Raw genomic sequence first — 23,411 nt, forward strand, 5'->3', positions numbered from 1 at the left:
CGCCTGGCACATAGTAAACACTCAATAAATGGGTTAAGTGGGAGCCGGGCCCACTTCCCACGCACTCACTCACACCAAACCCCACGACCCCGACGCTCCGTGGTGCACACGCACCAACTCGGCCACAGGCACGCGCACACTCCCGCGAGCACACCCAGAGTGGCACAGGGACACGCCGCCCACGCGCGCTCGGACGCACGGCCTGGGACACACTCAAGACTCGCACGCTCACGCTCGCCCCGACCTCCCGCGTGCACACCCGCTCGCTCTCCCCCGCGGAGCCTCGGGCGCGCGTGCGGGCACGCGCACCTCCCTCGGCCCGTGTGGGTGACGGCCCCGCGGCCCGGCCCCCGCCCCTTCCCCGGCCCGATCCGGCTGGGCCCCGGGCCCCAGGCCACTCACCGGCTCGCGGGCGGGCTCGGCTGCCGGCGGGAGGACCGGCGCGCGGACCGGCGGGCGGCCGGCGGGAGCGGTGGGTCCCACACGAGTTGGTAGCGCCGCGGCCGCACGCTCGTCCGTTGGGTTCCGCCGCCTCCTGCGCGGGCCCGCGCGCGCGCTCCCGCCCCTCCCCGCCGCGGGACCGCGCCGCCCCCTGTGCTCGTGCGCGCTGCCGCCACGCAGGCTTGGGGGCGCGCCGGGCGGCGCCCTCTCCACGGCCGGGGTAGCCTAGGAACCCCTCCCCATTTCAAAGCTGGGGAAACTGAGGCCCAGACTCTCACTGTGAGTCGGGCCCAGCGTCTCCCCTTCTTCTCAGACTCTAGACACTTAGGGTTAGGGTTCGTAGTCAGTCAGCCCCGTGGACCCTCCCATGCATCTTTGGGTACCCACCACTTAACATTGCTCAGTCACAGCCCTGGTCCTATTGAAACTGGCTAATCAACAAGCACTTATTTCACGTCTGCTGAACGCGGGCACTAAAGGAGGCTCCAAGGGTATCTCCATGTGGTGAAGATGCTGCTCTCTGCCCTCAGAGGGCCAAGGTCTCCTCATCTGTAGCTCCCCACTTCCATGGACCCCCCAAACCAGTAAAGGTCAGTGTGCAAAGTTTTCTGGAAGAAGTGAGATGCTATTAATGAATGCCTAACACCCACTCTGAGGAGACAGGAGTCCGCATGGGGGCCCAAGTGCAGCAGCTCAGTTCCCTGCTTCGCTTCCTTGGAGGACCCCACCCCACAAAGTTGGCCCGAACAGTTCCTGTTTCCACACTCTGGGCTTTTCCTCCACATGCAAAACTGTGCTGTGTCCCCCAGGAGGGCAGGAACCAAGGCCTGATACTGGCTGCCTGCCAGCTGCCCAGCTTGGTCGCTGTGCTGGGCACCAGAGGATGACCACTGGGCCTGTTTGCCCAGTGAGTGAGCAGGTTTCACCTGGCTGGAATCTCTGACAACAACTGAACACCCACTGTGCGCTGGACTGAGGGCTGCACACTTCGCCAGCCTGGTGTTCAATCCCACAGCCATTATTTGAAGGAGGCTTTGTGCTGCTTTCGTGCCCATTTTACGGATGGGGTAAATGAGGCCTGGAACTGAAGCTTACGTGTGTGTCTAGTTGTGTCCGACTCTGTGACCCCATGGCCTGTAGCCCACCAGGCTCTTCTATCCATGGGATTCTCCAAGCAAGAATACTGGTGTGGGTTGCCTCTTCCTACCCTAGGAGATCTTCCTCACCCAGGGATCAAACCTATGCTTCTTGTGTCTTCTGCATTGGCTTCTCTGGCACTGAGCCACCTGGGAAGTCAGAACTGAAGCTGAGAGAAGCAAATTCCCTTTTCCATAGTCACCCAGCTGATAAGTGGTTGAGCTGGAAACTGGACTGTAGACGGTCTGAGTCCAGTGTCTGCGGGCCCAATCTAGCAGCATACCTCGGTGCTGCTGATACTAGAAGGGACAGCAGTCAGTCGGTCCAGAGGAACCAGCCCTTCCACAAGCCGACAGCAATAAGTGGATCATTCTACAGATTGGTTAGCTGTTAGCTGGGGATCTGTCTACAGCCTTACCTCACATGATATACTTCACAATAAGTGTCAGGTAGATTAAAGAGTTAAATATAAAAAATAAATGTTGCATAAAACAGTAGAAAGTATTAGAAGTTCTGAGACAATATGCTATGCTATGCTATGCTAAGTCACTTCAGTCGTGTCCGACTCTGTGTGACCCCGTAGACGGTAGCCCATCAGGCTCCCCCATCCCTGGGATTCTCCAGGCAAGAACACTGGAGCGGGTCTGAGACAATATAGGGCAGTCTTACTAGTAGGTGGGTGATTTTGGCTATATTTGTGCAGCAAATATTCATTCATTCACAACACATATCGCCCAGTGCCTTCTATGGGTCAGATGCTATTCTAGGCACTGGGATACTGTGATAAAGAAAATATAACCCGGACTGTCATGGGGCTTCAGTCTAGGGGTAAAGGGTAGGGAAGAAAGGAAAGTGTCTGGCATGGGAAGAAAAATAGGTTTGGTGGAAAAAATAAAGCAGGGAAGGGGGAGGAGAGCCCCCCAGGGGTGCTTTCTCATAGAGAGTACTGGGAGAAGGCCTCTTTGATGAGGTGACATTTGAATGGAGGTTTGCATGAGGGAGTGAGGAAAACGGTCCTCTGTGTAGGACAGGCCCCATGTTCCAAGGACCATGCTAGTCAGCTACAGAGCAAGACCCTGAAATTCCTCTTTGAAGGAGACTGAGAGCAGCACCAGACCTCTGAGAAAAGAAGCTCTGAGGGGACTTCCCTGGTGGTCCAGTGGTCAAGAATCCACCTTTCAAAGCTGGGGACACAGATTTGATCTCTGGTCAGGGAACTGAGATCCTGCATGCAGCTGAGTCCAGGCACAGAAACTATGGAGCCCACACACCACAAGTGAGGATCCCACGGGCTGCAGCCAAGACCAGATGCAGCCAAAAAAAAAGTCTTATTAAAGAGAAAAAGAAGCACCCCACACATATATGTGTAAGAATCTACCATTTGTAAAGTCTGTTCCCATCCTCACAGAGCCCCTGTAACAGATACTCCCAATGTCCTCATTTGCCAGTTAGGAAGCTGAGGCTCAGAGAGGTAAAGACATGGGCCGTAGGTCACACAGCCAGCCGCCAGCAGCAGAGACAGGTCTGGCTGCAGCCAGCTGTTGGCTGCTGCTGAGTGTTAGGGGACTGAAGAAGTCCTTCACTGTCTTCCCTCCCTCTGGGCATATCTTTCAGGAAAAGGAGGGGCTGGGGCCTCGATGTAGGCTTCCAGAGATAGGAGGGTGCAGCAGCAGGACTTGGGGGCGTGGAGGGGAGTCATCTCCACCCGGTTTTCCTGGCCTTCCTCTTCCTCACCTCCTACTTCCTTCCCTCTGGCCTGGACCCAGCCCCTGGTGACATGCTGGGGGAAAATCAGGTTAAGCTCTGCCCAGAGACCCTGCAAATGCCCTGCCTCAGCCTCACTACCCCAGACACAGCAGAGATTGGTAGAGAGAAAGGGTACAGTGCAACCGGAGCCCCACTCGACTTTTGTTTTTAACGCAAAGGATTTTTCTGCGAGTCCCCAGATGAGTCACCGTGAAGAGGTGCTTTGCAAAACGACTCCCAGAATTAGAATCAACGTCTCCCCACACACGGTGCCTGACACTTCCTCCCACAGCATTTGTGAATCCGGCTCTCTGTTCACCCTCAAGGGTTTCAGGATTAAGCCCGTGTCGTTTCATTATCTCTTGGCGTTAGGGGAATAGAAACTACTCTTGCTGGGCACCTTCTCCATCCTTCTCTGCATCCTCCCTGTATCCCTTGAGGCAAGCGGGGGTGGTGTGGCGGGGGTCAGGATTTGTGTTTTACAGATAAAGAAGCTGAAGCTCAGAGAAGAAAGTCTAAGGTGGTTTGGATCCAGCCCAGATGGATTCTGGGCTTATCCAAAGCTTATACTGTTGTCATTATTTTGGGTGAGTGGTAGTCGGGGAAGAGGGAGCCATAATGTACTGGATCAGACCGCCTTCTTTGAAGGCCCTTTGTCCAAAATGTTCTGTTGCCAACTTCCCAGGGGTGGACATTTGTTGGGGATGGTCTGGGTTTACCCAGAAACTCTTTATACTTGTCGTCCTCTGAGAGTGTGAGACCTTTTCACTTCAAAAGTGTCTTGGTTTAGATGATAAACTTCAGGGTCACCGTGGTTACTTGCAAAGGTCACCACATTGCGGGGGTTCAGACTGTACCTTATGAAATTGGGGCCGCTTCTCTGCCGGGTTTCTCCTCACCTCCTGACGTCTGTGTGTCTGACCAAGACGTTTCACAAGCGTTTACGGGGATTTTCAAGAGCAGCAAACCCAGCTAACTAGCTGGCAAGGCAGTCAGAACTGGACTCAAGGCTCCGTCCCACCCCAGCCCCGCCCTTCACTCCCTGTGTGACCCAATGTCAGTTTCTTGACTGGCCAAATGCGACCTTGACCTTCTAGGATTTCCCGTTGCTCAGCGCAAGCTGGGAAACCAATCGAACCTTTTGGTAAGGACCGGAATGCAGGAAGCATCACACCCCTCCATGACATTGTATGCCTCATTTTTGAAAATAGCAAACCTTTACAACAATGTTTTGTTGCACCAGTTTTATAAACGTTTACAGTGCAATACACGTTATTTTTCAGAGACAGAGGTTAATTTCTAAGGTTCTTGTTTGCTTTAGCAGCATTTGATGGGGGATCTTTTACATATATTTCTAATAGATGAAAAACAAACCAGATTGCAAGTCGTGTTTTCTTTCTTTCTTTTTTTTTTAAGCAAATCACGTACCAGGTTTTTGGTCTAAATTGTGTAGAATAAGTTAAACTTGAATTGCTTTTTATTAACTCATATTAGTGTATTCCTATAAGCATCACTTCCTGGAAAATAGATAGGGAAACAGGGGAAACAGTGTCAGACTTTATTTTTTTGGGCTCCAAAATCACTGCAGATGGTGACTGCAGCCATAAAATTAAAAGACGCTTACTCCTTGAAAGAAAAGTTATGACCAACCTAGATATCATATTGAAAAGCAGAGACATTACTTTGCCAACAAAGGTCCGTCTAGTCAAGGCTATGGTTTTTCCTGTGTTCATGTATGGATGTGAGAGTTGGACTGTGAAGAACGCTGAGCGCCGAAGAACTGATGCATTTGAACTGTGGTGTTGGAGAAGACTCTTGAGAGTCCCTTGGACTGCAAGGAGATCCAACCAGTCCATTCTGAAGGAGATCAGCCCTGGGATTTCTTTGGAAGGAATGATGCTGAAGTTGAAACTCCTGGCCACCTCATGTGAAGAGTTGACTCATTGGAAAAGACTCTGATGCTGGCAGGGATTGGGGGCAGGAAGAAAAGGGGACGACAGAGGATGATATGGCTGGATGGCATCACCGACTCGATGGACGTGAGTTTGAGTGAACTCTGGGAGATGGTGATGGACAGGGACGCCTGGCGTGCTGCGATTCATGGGGTCACAAGAAGTCGGACATGACTGAGCGACTGAACTGAACTGAACTGATAAGCATAGTTATGTTGAAATAAAGTTTTAAAAAGCAAAAAAATAACGAAATAACAAACTTTATTTTTAGATCGTTTAATTTTTAAATATTTATTTATTTAGTTTAATATGTAATACTTGCCCACAGTTCAAAGTTCAGAGGTACAGAAAAAAATGGTGGAAAGTCTGCAGCCTAGTTCCCAGTTATCTCCTTTTCCCTGGAGGGAACAAGTGTTGCCAAACACACTCTGTTCCCAGACGCTGTGTTTTGTGTGGGTGTGTATGTATACATGTGTGTCTGTATTTTTTTCTTCTCTTCGTTTTCACACAAGTGATGGCATCTGATCTACAGTGCTGTACCCCTTGTGTTTCCTTCAGTTTTTGGAGGCTAACTTCCTATCACTCCACAAAGAACTATTTCCTTTTTTATGACTGCGTAGTATTTTAAAATATTTTCATTTAATCCACATTTAGCAAGCAGCTGCTCTGTGTACTGTTCTAAACACGGTGGGAGATGACAGACGTTTCAGCCATGGGCCCTGCCCTCATGAATTTACAGTCTGATTTGGGAACAAGAAAAACCGAAAACATCTGGAGGGACTTAGAAGGGCCATTTCTCCAGTGGACCCAAGTTCATTTGTGAGGCTTGGCTTTGGGGGCTAATTTTTTCCGTTGTTATTATTCTCAACTCCAGGGATATGTTGGGTCAATGAAAGAGCCCAGACATGGGTTCTTCTGAAAGTTAAAAACTCAGTTGTGCAAGTTCAGCCAATCCATGTCTTCATTCTAGGCCTCAGTTTGCTCATCTGTAAAATGGGGACAGTTAGCTTCTGTCACGGGATGACAGTGGTCACATGAAATTGTATTTCTGAAAATGCTTTTTGTAGAATTGAGTGCTGTTCCCCCTCAGCTGGAGGATCTTGGGAGGCTAAGATGAATTTCTAAGGAACCAAACAGTAAGTGTAGGGTGTCAGGGCTCTTCTGCCTTTTGCCGTCTTATAAGCTTTTCCTGCTTTGCTGATCCTGTGATAGGACCTGCTAAACGTTCTCTCCCCCAGCCTTTGACAGCCTTAGTCGCCAAGTTTGTGTCTGCTAGAGGCTTAACATGGTACACCCTACACTCAGGAGGCCCCGGGCTGTGGGAACAATACAAGTTAACTGTCATCCTTAAGATGGGTGGGGGTAGGGGGTGTCCTTTGGATAACCCTAACCCTGTCATTTCAACTCTCACTTTACAGATGGGACTGGTTCAAGGCCACGCAGCCAATAAGAGGCAGAGATGCACTCGATGATGTTACTACACCCCTGTACCTCCCTGCAGCTCCCGCCACCGACCTCCAGTGATTGGCATTTCAATGAACAGATTAAAATCCTGACGGAATGATCACCAAGAACTGTGCCTTTTGTGTGTGTTCTCTTAATTGACCTCGCCAACTACGCTTTGAGCTAGTGATGCCCATCTGCCCACTTTGCAGATAAGGAAACAGACTCAGAAACTGTTGATATTAATTTAACCAGGGAGTGGGTGTTCTGTCAGTCCCTGCCACTGCGCACCTATTTAAAAGGTTTGGCATTTATGGCTGCTTTAGAGGCATCAGACATGGAGATGGGGAACCATGGAAATGTCATTTTGGCTTCTGGAGGGCTTTCATAAACTCACAAAACACTGGGACTTCGCCTTCTGGTTGCCTGTTCCTCCTGATATTGAGCTGAGCGATTCTCTGGCTGTGACTTATTTTTTCTCTTCCCTGGGGGAGCGGTGGTGATGGATTTGCCTGCAGGTGCCCAGAGCCTGGCACAAGAAAGCCTTAAGGTTCGTGGTGTGACCGGAAGTCCCCGCATGCCCAGGATGGTTCTGGGCTCTGCCTACTATCCTGGCATCAATGGTAGTGTCCCCTTTCACTCTCAGAAGTGTCCCAGATTGGACAATAAATTATATGGTCACCCTGTTGTTCAGCTGAAATAAAACAATAACTTGCCAGGTAAATAAATAACTGATCATCTCAGTTGGGCACTGAGCCACACCCTTGAGTAGTTCAAGCATTGGCTCTGTGATATTGGTGTCGATGTCCCAGATGAGAAAATTAACATGGGGAGGTTAACCAATTTGTCTAAAACACAGTTTAAGGGGCCATCTAATGGGTCCAGAGTTCTGCTTTGAACTGAGTCAGCAGGGTCTCATGCTGGCTATATTTCTCCCTGAAGCATCCAAGTGTCCACTTGACTTTGGGGGCCAAGAGAGGGGCCTAGTTGCCCCTCTCTGAAACTCCTGGGATATGGGGCTAAGGTAAGTCTCCTCTGGGCCTGAGGGCTCCCCTGACCCACTCAGGACTGGTTGTTCTCAGAACAGATGGAAGCAAGGGCACCTCTGGATTTAGGGCTGATGACACCATCTATCCATTGACCCCAGATCTTCCCTGTGAGGGAAGCTTTGAGGGAGGACACGGGCATTTGGTTGCTGGGTTTCCCAGCCCTGCCCCTGGCTTGCTGGGAATGGGTGTAATTTTTCCAGGCATCGGGACCTGCCAGGATTGTCTCGGGGGGCATGGAGAGGAGGGACCAGATGAAGACTGGAGGCTGGCAGAACAGGAGTGGGAGTGAAGAGGCAGAAGGGAGGGGTGGGAATCAGAAAAGGCTGGTTTAAGTTTCTCTGGGGAGCGGCTTACACTGCCACTCCCTACCCCCAGCCCCAAAGCAGCCCTCTGAGCCAGGAGTCGGGGAAGAAAAGCTCTAACCCATCCTTAGGAAAGAAAATCCATTTTTCTTCATTCGGGGATTTTCTGAGGAACTTGGTCTGGGGTGGTCATTGCTCTTTTAGGGTGATTTCCCCTGTGCCAGGATGTATGGTTCGAGAGGTGCACCACAGATGAGGCAGTAAGTTCTGGGGGACTCCAGAGCCCCTGAAGAAGGAGGCATGTTTGGGCTCTGCTCGGCTCAAAGCTGTGGACTTTGGGTTCTGAGCCAGAGTTGCTCAGGCCGACCTGAGCTAGGCAGCCATTTTGACCTCACACATTCTGCCTACAGCCAGTTGCCAAATACCACAACCCAACTGTGCAATCAGCCCCCCAGAACTGGGCTGGGGCCAAGACCCTTGGCAGAAACCCAGCCTTGGAGCCAATCAGACCAGGTTTCAGAGTCTAGTTTGCCGCCTCCAAGCAGCGCAGCCCTGAACAAGCCACCTCACCAACCAGAGCCTCAGTTTCCTCATTGAGAAAGTTTATCACCAGCTTATGATGAGATGAAGAAACCAAGCCAGCTCCTGGCTGAAAAGAATATTAGTATCAGCTGTTTGTCACACTCAGAAACTAGCACTTTACCTTTTACAATTGTCATTTCTTTTACTAATTCCAACAAACCTGCAAGGTGGGTGCCAGGGTTACCTTTCTTTGAAAGTGAGTCGCTCAGTCGTATCCGACTCTTTGCGACCCCATGGACTATACAGTCCATGGAATTCTCCAGGCCAGAATACTGGAGTGGGTAACCTTTCCCTTCTCCAGGGGATCTTCCCAACCCGGTGATCGAACCCAGGTCTCCAGAATTGTAGGCGGATTCTTTACCAGCTCAGCCACAAAGGAAGCCCAAGAATACTGGAGTATGTTGCCTATCCCTTCTCCAGCAGATCTTCCCGACTCAGGAATCAAACTGGGGTCTCCTGCATTGCAGGTGGATTCTTTACCAACTAAGCTACCAGGGAAGCCCATATAAGCCAGTTATTTGCTTTGGTTTCTCTGTCTGACAAAACAGGCTCAGAGAGGTCATTGACTTGCTCAAGGTCACACAGTGGGGAAATAGACTGTAATTTATAAGTGATAGGCAGAAACATTTTGCTGGCACAGCTATTAATAGCTCCAGGGTCTCATCTGTAACATAAGCATAATGATACCATGAGTCACTTCCTACTTCCGGCAAATCCCATACTTATATGCTTTTACTAGGAAAAAAAAAAATCCGTAATGTTGCATTTGCCAATTTCAATGGTGTAAAGCACTCCCGGCACGGCTAATTTAAACCTATCAACAACTGCCCTGCAATTCCCAAATATTTAACAACCTGCTCTCATTTAACAGTTAGCTCTCACCAGCCTATGCAAACTGGCTCTCATACATCACTGGGTTCCATTGTCCTGCACTTAGGGCCCGTAACGGAGAAGGCAATGGCACCCCACTCCAGTACTTTTGCCTGGAGAATCCCATGGACGGAGGAGCCTGGTGGGCTGCAGTTCATGGGGTCGCTAGAGTCGGACACGACTGAGCAACTTCACTTTCGCTTTTCACTTTCATGCATTGGAGAAGGAAATGGCACCCCACTCCAGTGTTCTTGCCTGGAGAATTCCAGGGATGGGAAGCCTGGCTGGCTGCCGCCTATGGGGTCACACAGAGTCGGACACGACTGAAGCGATGCAGCAGCAGCAGCAGCAGGGCCCGTAAAGGGTAGCCCTAGTCTCAGTGCTTTAAGGTTCCCTTTTGCTTCTCTGGGAAAGAAGGGCAGCCGCTGGTCTGTACTGAGTGCCTACTGTGTGCCAGGAACTTTGCCACTGCGTCTGAACCTAGAACCCCTTTTAATCTTTACAACAACCTTTCAATGAAGGTATTATGATACCCATTTTATAGGTGAGAAAACTGAGGCTCAAAAAGGTAACGTCCACTGGCCAAGGTCACCCAGAGAATAAACGGCAGAGTCAGGATTCAAGGTCAGTCTGCCTGACAAGACTCCACCTAAGCAGACTGTGTCTTGGGAGCTCTGGGTCTGGCATGAGCAAGTCCTGGCCCTTTCTGGGCCTCAGTTTCCCCATCTGTAAGAAGGAGTTGGACAAATCAATTTCTAACCATCCTTTCTGGACTGAGTCGTCATTTTGAGAGCCCAAGACTATAGTGGGATGGAGGTGGGAACTTACATCATTGGAATGAATAAATACCTAAAGGGAAGAGTTTTGCTGGTTGATGGGGGATGGTGTACAGGAAGGGCGTATTTCCAGCTGTGCCTGAAGCACGCGCACTTGGAGTCAGGGCAGTGCTACAGAAGCAGCCTGGTTTTGAACTCCAGCACCTCCACTTCCTGGCTGTGTGACCACAGACTAGTAGCTCCACCTCTCTGGTTGGTCCCACAAGTAGTCTTCCCCGTTGTTCTGGAAGCCTAAGGGACAATGAAGGGTCCCTGATGCGGAAACCTTTGCACCAGGTAGATGTGGCAAAGTCCCTGTACCTTTACAAACTCTCACAACTTCTTTCCTTTTCTGGCCCTCATCTCCCGAAGTGGACTGAGCAAAAGCCAACCCTCTTTTCTCCCTGGCCTGGAAGCCCAGAGCAGCTGAAAGGGGATGGGAAGGCCTGAGGTTTCTCTTTGCAGTGAAGGCAGAAGCCAAGACCACCACCCCTGCCCCTCCACAACCCGTCTGGGCCCACCTCCCTCTGGCTTGCACCGGCTGGTTGCTCTTCTCAGATTTCTGAAAGCCTGTGCTCCCAGAGGAGGCATTAAGGATGGTGGAATGCAGACCCGGGTGTGCAGAGAAGCGGTCTGGGGAAGAGCCCCCCTCCCTCAACCCCGCCAGCTGCGTCCCAGCCCAGCCCCCAACAGAGAGGAAGAGAAAGGAAGCGGAAAGGACAGCAATCCAGCCGGCTCTCAGAGTTCAGGATTCTTGTGTGGGGAAAGGTGGGGGAGTCAGGAGGACTCAGACCGCTTGCAGGGCAGGCAGGCATGGGTGAGTCTGGGGGTTTGCAAAGACCGTGGCCAGGGTCCCAGTGCCAGGGCGCTGTTGCTGAAGAGGGAAGGAGAAGGATATGCTTTGAGCAATGAGTGTTTTCTGAGCACCGTAAAGCTCTTTACCTGCAGAGCCCAGCTGTAACTGGGCAACCCTAGAGCAAGCTCAGCCGGGAGTCATGTCCAAGAAGAAAACGAAGCAATCAACCAGCAAGCAAATGCATGAGATTAAAAAAAACAAAAAACAAAAAAACAAATCTTCCAGCCCAAATCCACCAATTCCCAAACTGCTGCAAAGCGGAGCAGCTCTTTATTGAAGTTCTTCTAGAACACTGGCGAGGGGAGTTAAACATAGGCTAGTCAGCACAGCCTGCAGAAAAATGTCCTAAAGCCAGCTTGAGACCTCACTCCCTCTTCTCACAGTGCCTGTTCCCGCCTCGCCTCCCCTCCTCTCTGTAGCTAGCTCTTTCTTGATTTCTGTATCTCGTCTCACCGCCCGGGTCATAGATTCCCACTTCCTCTGGACAGACTTGGCTTATATCTATTTAGTACTAATAGTGCCCCCTTCCGTACTCAGACGTGTCCTGGGAGAAGAGTGAACGGTGCAGCCCTCCTCTTCAGTCCCCAATGGCCTCCAGCCTCAGCAGACTTGTAAGCAAAGGACAGCCATAGAAGTCGCGGGAGGGAGCAAGACTTTAACACTTTCGCTATCTTGCCCAGCCATCCCAAGTGTTCTCATTTATTCTATACAATACTGACCTTGCCAATCAAGTCCACATTCTAGGGAGGAGGAAATGAAGACCCAGAGCTTAACACTTGCTCAAAATCAAAGATTCAGGACATCCCCAAATTGAGACCCACTCTTGGCTCTGCCTGAGTCTGAATCCCTTATGCTTCCCACCAGGCCAGGCAGTGTGGCTGGTTGGAGAGGATCAGCTTGGCACCCCCTTAATTTCCAAGGGAGAAATCAACAGACTTCCTCATGCTGTCTATGGAGACCCCAAGGCCCAGAGAGGGTTTGTGCCTTACTCAAGATCACAGTACGTAAACAGCAGAGCTTATGCTAGAATGAGGCCCCTTATTCCCCAAGCATCCTTGCGTTTTTCCTGAGTAGATAGGGGGCCTTGTTGATACTCTGGGGCCCTTTGCTGAGCCTTTCTTCCCGGCCCACCCTTGTTGGACCCTCTTCCAGGAGGATGGAGCCAGAAACCCAAGCAACTCCACTGCCTCAGGTAGATGCCATGGGCCTAGGATGCGAGGAGTGTCCAGACCCTGGAAACTCCCACTGCTGTTCCTGTTCATCAGGGTCACTGGGGTGGAATGCCACATCAGGAGTGTCCTAACTGTGCCGCCCAAACTTAGTGTGGTATTCAGGACACTCTCTTCTTCTTCCCATTCCCCATTTGCGTTTTATGCTGCAGCCATATGGTTCTAGATATTCCCTGCCTTTTCTGGTCACCAAGCCTTAGCACATGCTGTTTCCTCTGCCTGAAGTGCCCTTTTTCCTGTCTGAAGAACTCCTATTCATCCATCAGGACCCAAATCAAATACCCCTTCCCAGGGCATTCATAATCACACTGATGGGTCTTATGTGTTTACAGTCAGTGTCCTTTCTGACTGGTCAGTGACCATGACAAATGGGTTGTTAAATATTTAGACTCTCCCTCTGTGAAGTCTTCCCTGACCCCATAAAGTCTCTCCTTCCCACCTCCTGGGCTGTCTTCTGTATCCCTCTGCCTCCTCCCTAGACCATGAGCTCCGGAAGGGCCGGGACTGTGACTGGGCCATCAGGGTATCTCCCTAGGGCCACAGCAGCATAGGTTCAGCTCCTTGGTGGTGATGGCCAGGATCTGGAAGAGCACCAGGAAACCTCAAACGGCTCCCATTCCTTGATGGGAAGTGCTTATTCTACAGGCTCACAAACTGCACGTGCTCTCATGATGGCTCACCCCTTCCATCTGATCTTTACAGATGGAGAAACCAAGGCACAGAGAGGTGAGGAAACTTAGTCAATTTAGTGATGAAACTGGGATTTGAACCCAGGTCACAACCTATAGTCCCTGCTGTCTCCATGGAGTCTCTGAATCCCAGGCAGCCCTGTGTGGGGAAGGGCAGCCTTAGCGTGGGGACTCTGTCCTACCCTGCCAGACACCTGCTCGGGACAGTGAGGGGGTTGCTGACGAATATAGACTTACTCCACCCACCTGCGGGGCCCTGACGAGGAGGGCCATGTGAGACGGACTGACCTTTTGTCCTAGGCCTCCCTTGTCAGGCCTCCAAGGCAAGCCTGGTCTTTGGCTGCCCTTGACATCCATTCCAGATAAGGTTACTAGGAAGTAGTTCTGCAAAAGAAGTGGGACTTTCCAGGACAAACCAAAAAGAGAAGACAGAAATGATCCTCCCACAGGGTCACATTAGCCCTGCCCATGTAGGTCCTCTCTGCCCCAGATGTCACCCCATGTCCGACTCTTTGCAGCTCTCAAGGGGACTTGAAGGTGACTTGATGGAACCAGCCCCAAGCCTTGAGCCCTGAGATCTGGGTTCAAATTTTGGCCCCAGTGCTGAGCTTGGCAAGCCACTTGACCTTTTTGACCCTTGCTGGCTTTGTAAATGAAGGGATTATTGGAAAAATTAGATGGAATAATAAGTACCGAATGCCTAGCATGGGGCTGACGTTCTCTTTCTATGTGGGGATTGAAGTGGAGTCTAAAATATCCCTGTCCCTCCAGAGAAAGTCCTTTGTTTCCTTCCCTGCCAGTCTTGGTGATCTACAAATTCCCCAGGTAAGATCAGCTCTCCCCCTGCCTTAATATAATCTGGTTTGAGCTTCGTGCACCGGGGGTGGGGAAAGCACAGCACCCCCTTTCCTCTTCTGCCCAGAGCCCTCTCCTCTCAAGCTCACGTGGGAGGCCTGGGCCTCCTTTAGATGAGATTATTGCTCTGGAGAAAGTCCCTGTGCTCTGAAAACCATAGACATCCAAGTCCTTCCACCTCCACCTCTGTGTGGTTTGAACTAATTTTTCAGAATTTGGCTGAGCTCAAACCCAATATATGAAAATCCCAATTTGTTGAACACAAACGTCATGCCTGAGGATTCACTCTTGGGTTCCTTTGAGTTGTCAGCTCCCCCCTGTATGTTGTAAATGAGTCTCCCTTGATAGAATTTCAATCTACACATTTCTCAGGTGTTTCTGTGGAGCCAAATAAAGTAGGGTTTAACTGTTCCATGTTCTAGAAGTCACCTGGGCAGGCATTTTGAGTGGAAGCTTCTACCCTGCGCTGCACAGATCATGAAGGCAGCTCACATCCCGACTCTACCTGGAATCAACAGCAGAAGCTTACTGCGTCCACTTCCCAGTCTTCGAAACTGAGACCCAAGGAGTGGAAGGGGCTCACCTCAACTCCCGAATGGAGTTAGGGCAGGTCAGTACTAGAATGACCTCCCTCGATGTTTCTGGAAGGTCTTGAATCTTAAGGCAGACTTTGCAGCCTTCCCTCCCCTGATGGCGTCTCTCCTCCTGGCTTCCTGCGGCCAGCGATTTGAAGTCGCAGCTTCTGCGGGTGACAGCCTGCTGATCTGGCATCCGGTGACTCCTCCAGCCCCACTGCCACGCTCCGTTTGTGTTCTAGCTTCACAGAACATCCTTCTGGCCTCTGCGTGTGACTTAGGTTTGTTGCCCATGTCAGTCCCTCTGACTCGTAACTGCTTTTGTGGACGGGGATGGTAGGGACAAGGGGATGAAAGTCATAAATGGGCAAGTGTTAGGAGGGCTAGACTAGGTTGAAGCAAGCTGGATGCCCAAGGTACGCAATGTAAGGAGGTGGTGATGATGGTTTAGTTACTAAGTTGTGTCCAACTCTCGTGACCCCATGGACTGTAGCCTGCCAGACTCCTCTCTCCATGGAATTCTCCAAGCAAGAATACTGGTGTGGGTTGCTATTTCCTTCTCTAGGAAATCTTCCTGACCCAGGGAACCCAGGTCTCCTGAGCTGCTGGTGGATTCTTTACTGACTGAGCTACCAGGGAAACCCAATGTAAGGAGATGGTTCCTTAAAAAGTTAAACATAGATGAGCACTTGTGTGTGTGTGTACTCAATCACTCAGTCGTGTCCGACTCTTTGTACTCCTATGGACTGTAGCCCTCCAGGCTCCTCTGTCCATGGGACTTTCTCAGCAAGAGTGCTAGAGTAGGTTGTCATTTCCTCCTCCAGGGAATCTTCCTGACCCAGGGATCAAACCTGTATCTTCTGCGTCTCCTGCATTGGCAGTCGGATTCTTTACCACTGAGGCACCTGGGAAGCCTTCGGCCCAGCAATTCCACTTCTAAACTTAAACCCGAAAGAATTGAAAACAGGGGTTCAAATAAAAACTTGCATGTGAATGTTTACAGCAGCATTATTCACAATAGCAAAAAGATGGAAACAAAATGTTCATCATCAGATGAGGGGGGAGGCAAAATGTGATCCATCCATGTAATGGAATACTATGTGGCTACTGAAAGGCATCGGGTCCCATCACTTCATGGCAAATAGATGGGGAAACAATGGAAATAGTGAGAGACTTTATTTTGGGAGGCTCCAAAATCACTGCAGATGGTCACTGCAGCCATGAAATTAAAAGATGCTTGCTCCTTGGAAGAAGAGCTATGACCAACTTGACAGCATATTAAAAAGCAAAAACATTACTCTGCCAAGGTCCATCCAGTCAAGGCTATGGTTTTTCCAGTGGTCATATATGGATGTGAGAGCTGGACCATAAAGAAAGCTGAGTGCCGAAGAATTGATTTTTTAAACTGTGGTGTTGGAGAAGACTCTTGAGAGTCCCTTGAGCTGCAAAGAGATCCAACCAGTCCATCCTAAAGGAGATCAGTCCTGAATATTCATTGGAAGGACTGATGCTGAAGCTGAAACTCCAATACTTTGGCCACCTGATGCAAAGAATTGACTCCTTGGGAAAGACCCTGATGGTGGGAAAGATTGAAGGCAGGAGGAGAAGGGGACACAAGAGGATGAGATGGTTGGATGGCATCACCGACTCGATGGACATGAGTTTGAGCAAGCTCCGGGAGTTGGTGATGGACCGGGAGGCCTGGCGTGCTGCAGTCCATGGGGTCGCAAAGAGTCAGACATGACTGAGTGACTGAACTGACTGCCTGACTGACTGAAATGAATGGAGTACTGGTGTATGCTACAGTGCGCTTGAACCTTGAAAACATTATGCTAAATAAGAGAAGCCAGGGGCCACATATTGTATGGCTCCATTTACGTAAAATGTCCAGAATAGGCAAATTCGTAGAGACAAAAAACAAATTAATGGTTGCCAGGGACTGCACAAGGGGAAAACGGGGAAGGAGTGCTAACGGATATGGGGCTCCCTTCTGGAGTGATGAGACTGTTCTGGAACTAGATAGTGGCGATGATTCTACAACACTGTGAAGGCACTGAAACCCCCTGGATTTATGCTTTAAAATGGTTTCAGTGGTAAATCGTATGTAAGGAAGCATCAGCGTCAAGTGCCAACCTGTACTTGCATGCCTTGAGGGTGACTGTCTTCTCACGTATTGTGCCCTGGTTGCCTCACTCTAACCCTGGTCCTGGTGTCCACAGCCTCCCCGTGGATGAGAGAATTTTGTGTTTGCTTGTAACTTCTCCTCTGCCCACCACCTCCCAGTACCATCCTTTCTTTTGGCAGTTTAGTTCATGGGCTGATCGTAATAAGGACATTTGGTAAAAAAGAGGCAGAGATAGAGAATTAAGAACAAGAATTGCTTGGGAATAGTCCAGAAATATTACTGAAGAAAAAAAAATAGAGAGAAAGGAAGTGGAGAGGGAAAACACACCAGGCTCAATTTTTAAATTTAATTTAATCTCAAATTTATTGAGACATAATTCTCAGACCATACAACTCATCCATTCAAAGGGTACAAGCCCGTGGTTTTGAGTGTTCAAAGGGTACACACTTCCAGTTTTAAGATAAGTAAGTTCTGTGCAACTAAAGTACAGCATGGTGGCTATAGTTAATAATTGTTGTTGTTGAGTTGTGTCCAACTCTTTTGCAACCCCATGGACTGTAGCCCTTCAGGATCCTCTGTCCATGGGATTTCCCAGGCAAGGATTCTAGACTGGATTGCCATTTGTCTTCTTCAGGAGATCTTCCTCACCCAGGGATACAACCAGAATCTCTTGCATTGGCAGACAAATTCTTTTCCGCTGAGCCACCAGGGAAGCCCATAGTTAATAATACTGTGTTGCATACTTGAGGGTTATGATAGATCTTAAAAGTGTTCACCACAAACACACACAAATGGTAATGGGTGAGGTGGTGGATGTGTTAACTAACCTAATTATGGTAATCATTTCATGACATATACATACATCAAGTCATCTCTTTGTACTTTATACTTACACGGTGTTATATAGTTCATAAGGTTTTTCCAATGGTCATGTATGGATGTAAGAGTGAGACTATAAAGAAAGCTGAGAGCCAAAGAATTGATGCTTTTGAACTGTGGTGTTGGATAAGACTCTTGAGAGTCCCTTGGACTGCAAGGAGATCCAACCAGTCCATCCTAAAGGAGATCAGTCCTGGGTGTTCGTTGGAAGGACTGATGTTGAAGCTGAAACTCCAATACTTTGGCCACCTAATGTAAAGAGCTGACTCATTTGAAAAGACCCTGATGCTGGGAAAGATTGAGGGCAGGAGGAGAAGGGGACGACAGAGGATGAGATGGTTGGATGGCATCACCAACTCAATGGACATGGGTTTGGGTGGACTCTGGGAGTTGGTGAGGGACAGGGAGGCCTGGCATGCTGTGGTTCATGGGGTTGCAAAGAGTTGGACACGACTGAGCAACTGAACTGAACTGAAAGGAAATCAACCCTAATATTCATTGGGAGGACTGATACTGGAGCTGAAGCTCCAATACTTTGGCCACCTGATGTGAATGAGCCAACTCATTGGAAAAGACCCTGATGCTGGGAAAGATTGAAGGCAAACGAAGAAGGGGCAGCCAGAGATGAGATGGTTAGATAGCATCACCAACTCAATGGAAGCGAATTTGAGCAAAGTCTGGGAGATAGTGGATGACAGGGGAGCCAAAAGGACTGCAGTCTGTAGGGTCGCAAAGAGTCGGACACAGCTTGTCTACTGAACAACAAGTATGTCAATACTATTTCAGTAAAGCTGGAAAGGAAACACATTTAAAAATCTAGTTTTTAGTATAGTCACAGATATGTAATGATAAGCACAGTCAATTTTAGCACATTTTTATCACCAAAAGAGAAACCATGAAGCCTCAGTGTTTATGTCTATGGGGATGAAGAATCCCTGCAAGGAAGGGATGAGCCTAAACCAGGATGAAGTATGGCAGCCAAAGGCCCTGTGCGGTCCCAGGTGGAGGGTTGTCTGGTTGGCTCGCTGAAGACAGCAACCTCACATTCCCTAGTAAAGGTAAAAATTCACATGTCTAATGACCCAGCAATTCCACTCCCGGTTTAAACCCTTGAGAGACTTTTGCATCTGTGCACAACAAATCTAAGTAAGGGAGCTGGCTACAGCAGTTTGTAATAGAGGAGAAAAGGACATAACCTAAGTGTCCCTCAACAGGGAAAAGATTAACTACAGTGTGAAACACACACAGTGGGCTATCCTGTGACTGTGAAAATGATGACTATGTGTATATGTATCAACACCAATACGTTTCAAAACCATTATGTGATATGAAAAAGATCAAGTTGTAAAAGCATGGATGTTGCCTAGTGCCATATATGCACATTTTTATCATGCAAAAACAATCATATATAACTTAAAATTTTAATTTACTTTGGTCTTTGCTGTGGCATGTGAATTCTTAGTTGCAGCATGTGGGATCTAGTGCCCTGACCAAGGATCGAACCCATGCACCCTGCACGGGGAGTGTGGAGTCTTAGCCACTGGACCACCAGGGAAGTCTCAAAGATAATTTTTAATGTTTTATTTTGAAATAATTCCAGACTAGAGAGAATTGCAAAATGGAGCAAAGAATTTCTGTATACTTTCAGATTCCCCAAATGTTAGCATTTTACCACATCTGCTTTATCATTCTCTACCACATATAAATATATATATATGTATTTATATATAAATATATATATGTATATGTATGTTTGCTTTATCATTCTTCCCCTCTAATCTCACTAAAACCAGATGTTCAAGCTGGTTTTAGAAAAGGCAGAGGAACCAGAGATCAAATTGCCAACATTTGCTGGATCATGGAAAAAGCAAGAGAGTTCCAGAAAAACATCTATTTCTGCTTTATTGACTATGCCAGAGCCTTTGACTGTGTGGATCACAATAAACTGTGGAAAATTCTGAAAGAGATGGAAATACCAGACCACCTGACCTGACTCTTGAGAAACTTGTATGAAGGTCAGGAAGCAACAGTTAGAACTGGACATGGAACAACAGACTGGTTCCAAATAGGAAAAGGAGTACGTCAAGGCTGCATATTGTCACCCTGCTTATTTAACTTCTATGCAGAGTTCATCAGGAGAAACGCTGGGCTGGAAGAAGCCCAAGCTGGAATCAAGATTGCTGGGAGAAATCTCAATAACCTCAGACATGCAGATGACACCACCCTTATGGCAGAAAGTGAAGAAGAACTAAAGAGCCTCTTGATGAAATTGAAAGAGGAGAGTGAAAAAGTTGGCTTAAAGTTCAACATTTAGAAAACTAAGATCATGGCATCTGGTCCCATCACTTCATGGGAAATAGATGGGGAAACAGTGGAAACAGTGTCAGAATTTATTTTTGGGGGCTCCAAAATCACAGCTGATGGTGACTGCAGCCATGAAATTAAAAGACGCTTACTCCTTGGAAGCAAAGTTATGACCAACCTAGACAGCATATTAAAAAGCAGAGACATTGCTTTACCAACAAAGGTCCGTCTAGTCAAGGCTATGGTTTTTCCAGTGGTCATGTATGGATGTGAGAGTTGGACTGTGAAGAAGGCTGAGTGCCGAAGAATTGATGCTTTTGAACTGTGGTGTTGGAGAAGACTCTTGAGAGTCCCTTGGACTGCAAGGAGATCCAACCAGTCCATCCTAAAGGAGATCAGTCCTGGGTGTTCATTGGAAGGACTGATGTTGAAGCTGAAACTCCAGTACTTTGGCCACCTGATGCAAAGAGCTGACTCATCTGAAAAGACCCTGATGCTGGGAAAGATTGAGGGCAGAAGGAGAAGGGGACAACAGAGGATGAGATGGCTGGATGGCATCACCGACTCGATGGACATGAGTTTGGGTGAACTCCAGGAGTTGGTGATGGACAGGGAGGCCTGGAATGCTGCTGGGGTCACAAAGAGTCAGACAGGACTGAGCGACTGAACTGAACTGAGAAATTGAATACAGTCTTGTAGCCACCACTGCAATTGAGATATGGAACATTTCCAATACCCCAGAAGTTCTTCATGCTCCCTTGTAGTCAATCCTCACCCAAACTCCAAGTTACTGGAAACCACAGATCTGGTTTCAGTTCCTATAGTTTTGTGTTTTCCAGAATGTTATATAAATAGAACCATACAGTGTGAGACTTCAGTGTCTGACTTGTTTAATCATTACAATGCTTTTGAGATTTATCCATGTTGAGTCTGTTCCACGTTTCAGTAGTTTATTGTATTTAATTGCTGAGTACGACTGAAGTGACTTAGCAGCAGCAGTATTCCAATGTGGAAATGGCCTAATTTTGCTTATCTGTCCCCCAGTTGTTGAGCATTTGGGTTCTTTCCAAGTTTTGACTATTGCAATTAAAGTTGCTATAAATATTCATTTACAAGTTCTTGTATGGGCATGTGTTTTTGTTGCCTGCGTGCTAAAGTCACTTCAGTCATGTCCAGCTCTTTGCGACCCTTTGGACTGTAATCCACCAGGAACCTCTGTCCCTGGGATTCTCCAGGCAAGAATACTGGAGTGGGTCACCATGCCCTCCTCCAGCGGATCTTTCTGACCCAGGGATCAAACCTGCATTTCTTAAGTCTCTTGCATCGGCAGGCAATTTCTTTACCACTAGCGCTTCTCTTGAGTAATACCCAAGAGTAGGATTATTGAGTCATATAGCTAACTAAATAAGAAACCACAAAACTCTTTTCCAGAGTGACTGTACAATTTTGCATTCCTGCCAGCAGTGTATCTTTTTAGTTGCTCCACATCCTACCAGAAGTTGATGTTGTCAGGATTTAAAATTGTAGCCATTCTATATATGAGTAGTGCTGACTTACCGTGGCTTTAATTTGCATTGACTACTGAATAATGGCGTTGAGTATTTCATGCACTATTTGCCATCCATCCATGTGTCTTCTTTGAAGTGTCTCTTCAAAGCTGTTGCTCATTTTATTATTGGGTCATTTGTTAACTTAAATGAACTCTAAGGGAATTCTTTGGTGGTCCTTGGTTAGTTCTCTGCACTCACTGCTCAGGGGCTGGGTTCAATCCCTGGTCAGGGAACTAAGATCCTACAAGCTAGGCTGTGCTGCCAAAAAGTATAAATAAATAAATAACTTAAAAGATTTTAAATTCTGGATCTTAGTTCTTTATCAGACATTTTCTCGCAGTCTTTGGCTTTTCTCTTTGTTTTCTTAACAGTGACTTTCATAAAGCAGAAGTTTTTCATTTTGAGGAAGTGCAGTTTATCAATTTTTTTGTTTTTTACAGTTTATACTATTTGCCTCCTGACAAATCTTTTTCCAACAAGGTCACAGATATATTTTCCTATATTATTGTCTATAATTTTTGTAGGATTACATTTTACACTAAGTTTATGGTCCATTTTGAGTTAATTTTTACATATCGTGAAAGGCAAAGTTTTAAGTTCTTTTTTAAAAAATAAATATATGATTGTTTCAGCATCATTTCTTGAAAAACAAAAAGACTATTAATTCTACATTTCATTACCTGGATCCCTTTGCCAGAAGTCAACTGACCACAGGAGTAGGGGTCTATTTCAGGACTTTCTATTCTGTTGCACTAATCCATAGATCTAAACCTAGGCCACTACTACACTGTCATGCTTACTGTTACTTTACACGAAGTAGTGTGAATCCCCCAACTTCACCTTCTTTTTCAAAATTGTTTTGGCAACTCCAAGTCCTTTGTATTTCCATATGTAATTTAGAATCAATTTGTCAGCATGCACCAAAAAAAGCCCACTGGGATTTTGATTGGAATTGTGTTTATTCATAATTGTGGAACAACTGATATCTTAAAGTATTGAGTCTTCTGATCCATGAACATGGTATATTTATCCATTTATTTATGTCCCCTTTGATTTCTCTTGACAATGGTTTTCAGTGTACAAATTTCATTTCATTTGGTTTATCCCTTTGTTTTTTCATGTTTTTGGTGCCATTATTGTAAGTGATACTGATTTTTAATTTTCATTTCAAAAATTGCATAGAAATGCAATTGAATTTTGTATATCAGTCCTGTAGCCTGCAATCTTGCTAAATATTCTTATTATGTCTATTAGATTTTAAGTTAATTTGGGGGGGGTTTCTACATGGGTGATCATGTTGTCAATGGATAGGTTGAGTTTTAGTTATTCTTTTCCAATCTGTTTGCTATTTATTTATTTTTTGCTCTTTTACTGGATGGGCTAAGATATACAATACAATGCTGAATAGAAGTGGTGGCAGTGGATACCCTTGCATTGTTCCCAGTCTCAGGAGGAACGCATTCAATCTTTCACCGTTAGGTATGGTGTTAGCTGTAGGTCTTAATAGATTGTGGAAGTTCCCTTCTGTTCCGAGTTTGCTGAGAATTTCTTTTTTCTATCATGAGTGTGTTTCAAATTTTGTCAAATGCCTTTCATGCATCTATTAAGATGATATATTTTTTTCTATCTAAATCTGTTGATAGAGTGAATTACCTTGATTATTTAATGTTAAACCAACCTTACATTCCTGAGATAAACCCCACTTAGTTTTAATGCATTATTCTTTCTAGATATTGCTGGATTTTATTTTCTAATATTTTGTTAAAGATTTTTGTACCTAGGTTCAAGAGGGATGTAAGTCTATAGTTATCTTTTCTTATACTGTCTTTGTCATGTTTCGATATTAGTAATTCTGAACTCAGAGAATTAGTTGAGGAAGGAAATGGCAACCCACTCCAGTGTTCTTGCCTGGAGAATCCCTGGTAGGCTGCCGTCTCTGGGGTCGCACAGGGTCGGACACGACTGAAGCGACTTAGCAGCAGCAGCAGCAGCACCCTCCCTTTCTATTTTCT

General features: G+C 47.4%; 1 protein-coding gene across 8 annotated transcripts in view; it reads right to left on the reverse strand.

Moving 5' to 3' along the window:
• Positions 1-541, reverse strand: part of NEK6 (NIMA related kinase 6) — an 86,321-nt gene extending 85,780 nt beyond the window's left edge. For all 8 annotated transcript variants that reach the window (XM_086325265.1, XM_086325260.1, XM_086325255.1 and 5 more), the window contains exon 1: positions 403-541. The gene's annotated coding sequence lies outside the window, so the exon portion shown is untranslated. The remainder of the gene's footprint in view (positions 1-402) is intronic.
• Between the last annotated feature and the right edge of the window lie 22,870 nt (positions 542-23,411).

The sequence above is a fragment of the Bos grunniens genome, chromosome 11 (genome assembly GCF_055505025.1).
Source record: "Bos grunniens cultivar Pamir isolate PY7600 chromosome 11, Bosgru_T2T1.0, whole genome shotgun sequence".
NCBI classification, from domain to species: domain Eukaryota; kingdom Metazoa; phylum Chordata; class Mammalia; order Artiodactyla; family Bovidae; genus Bos; species Bos grunniens.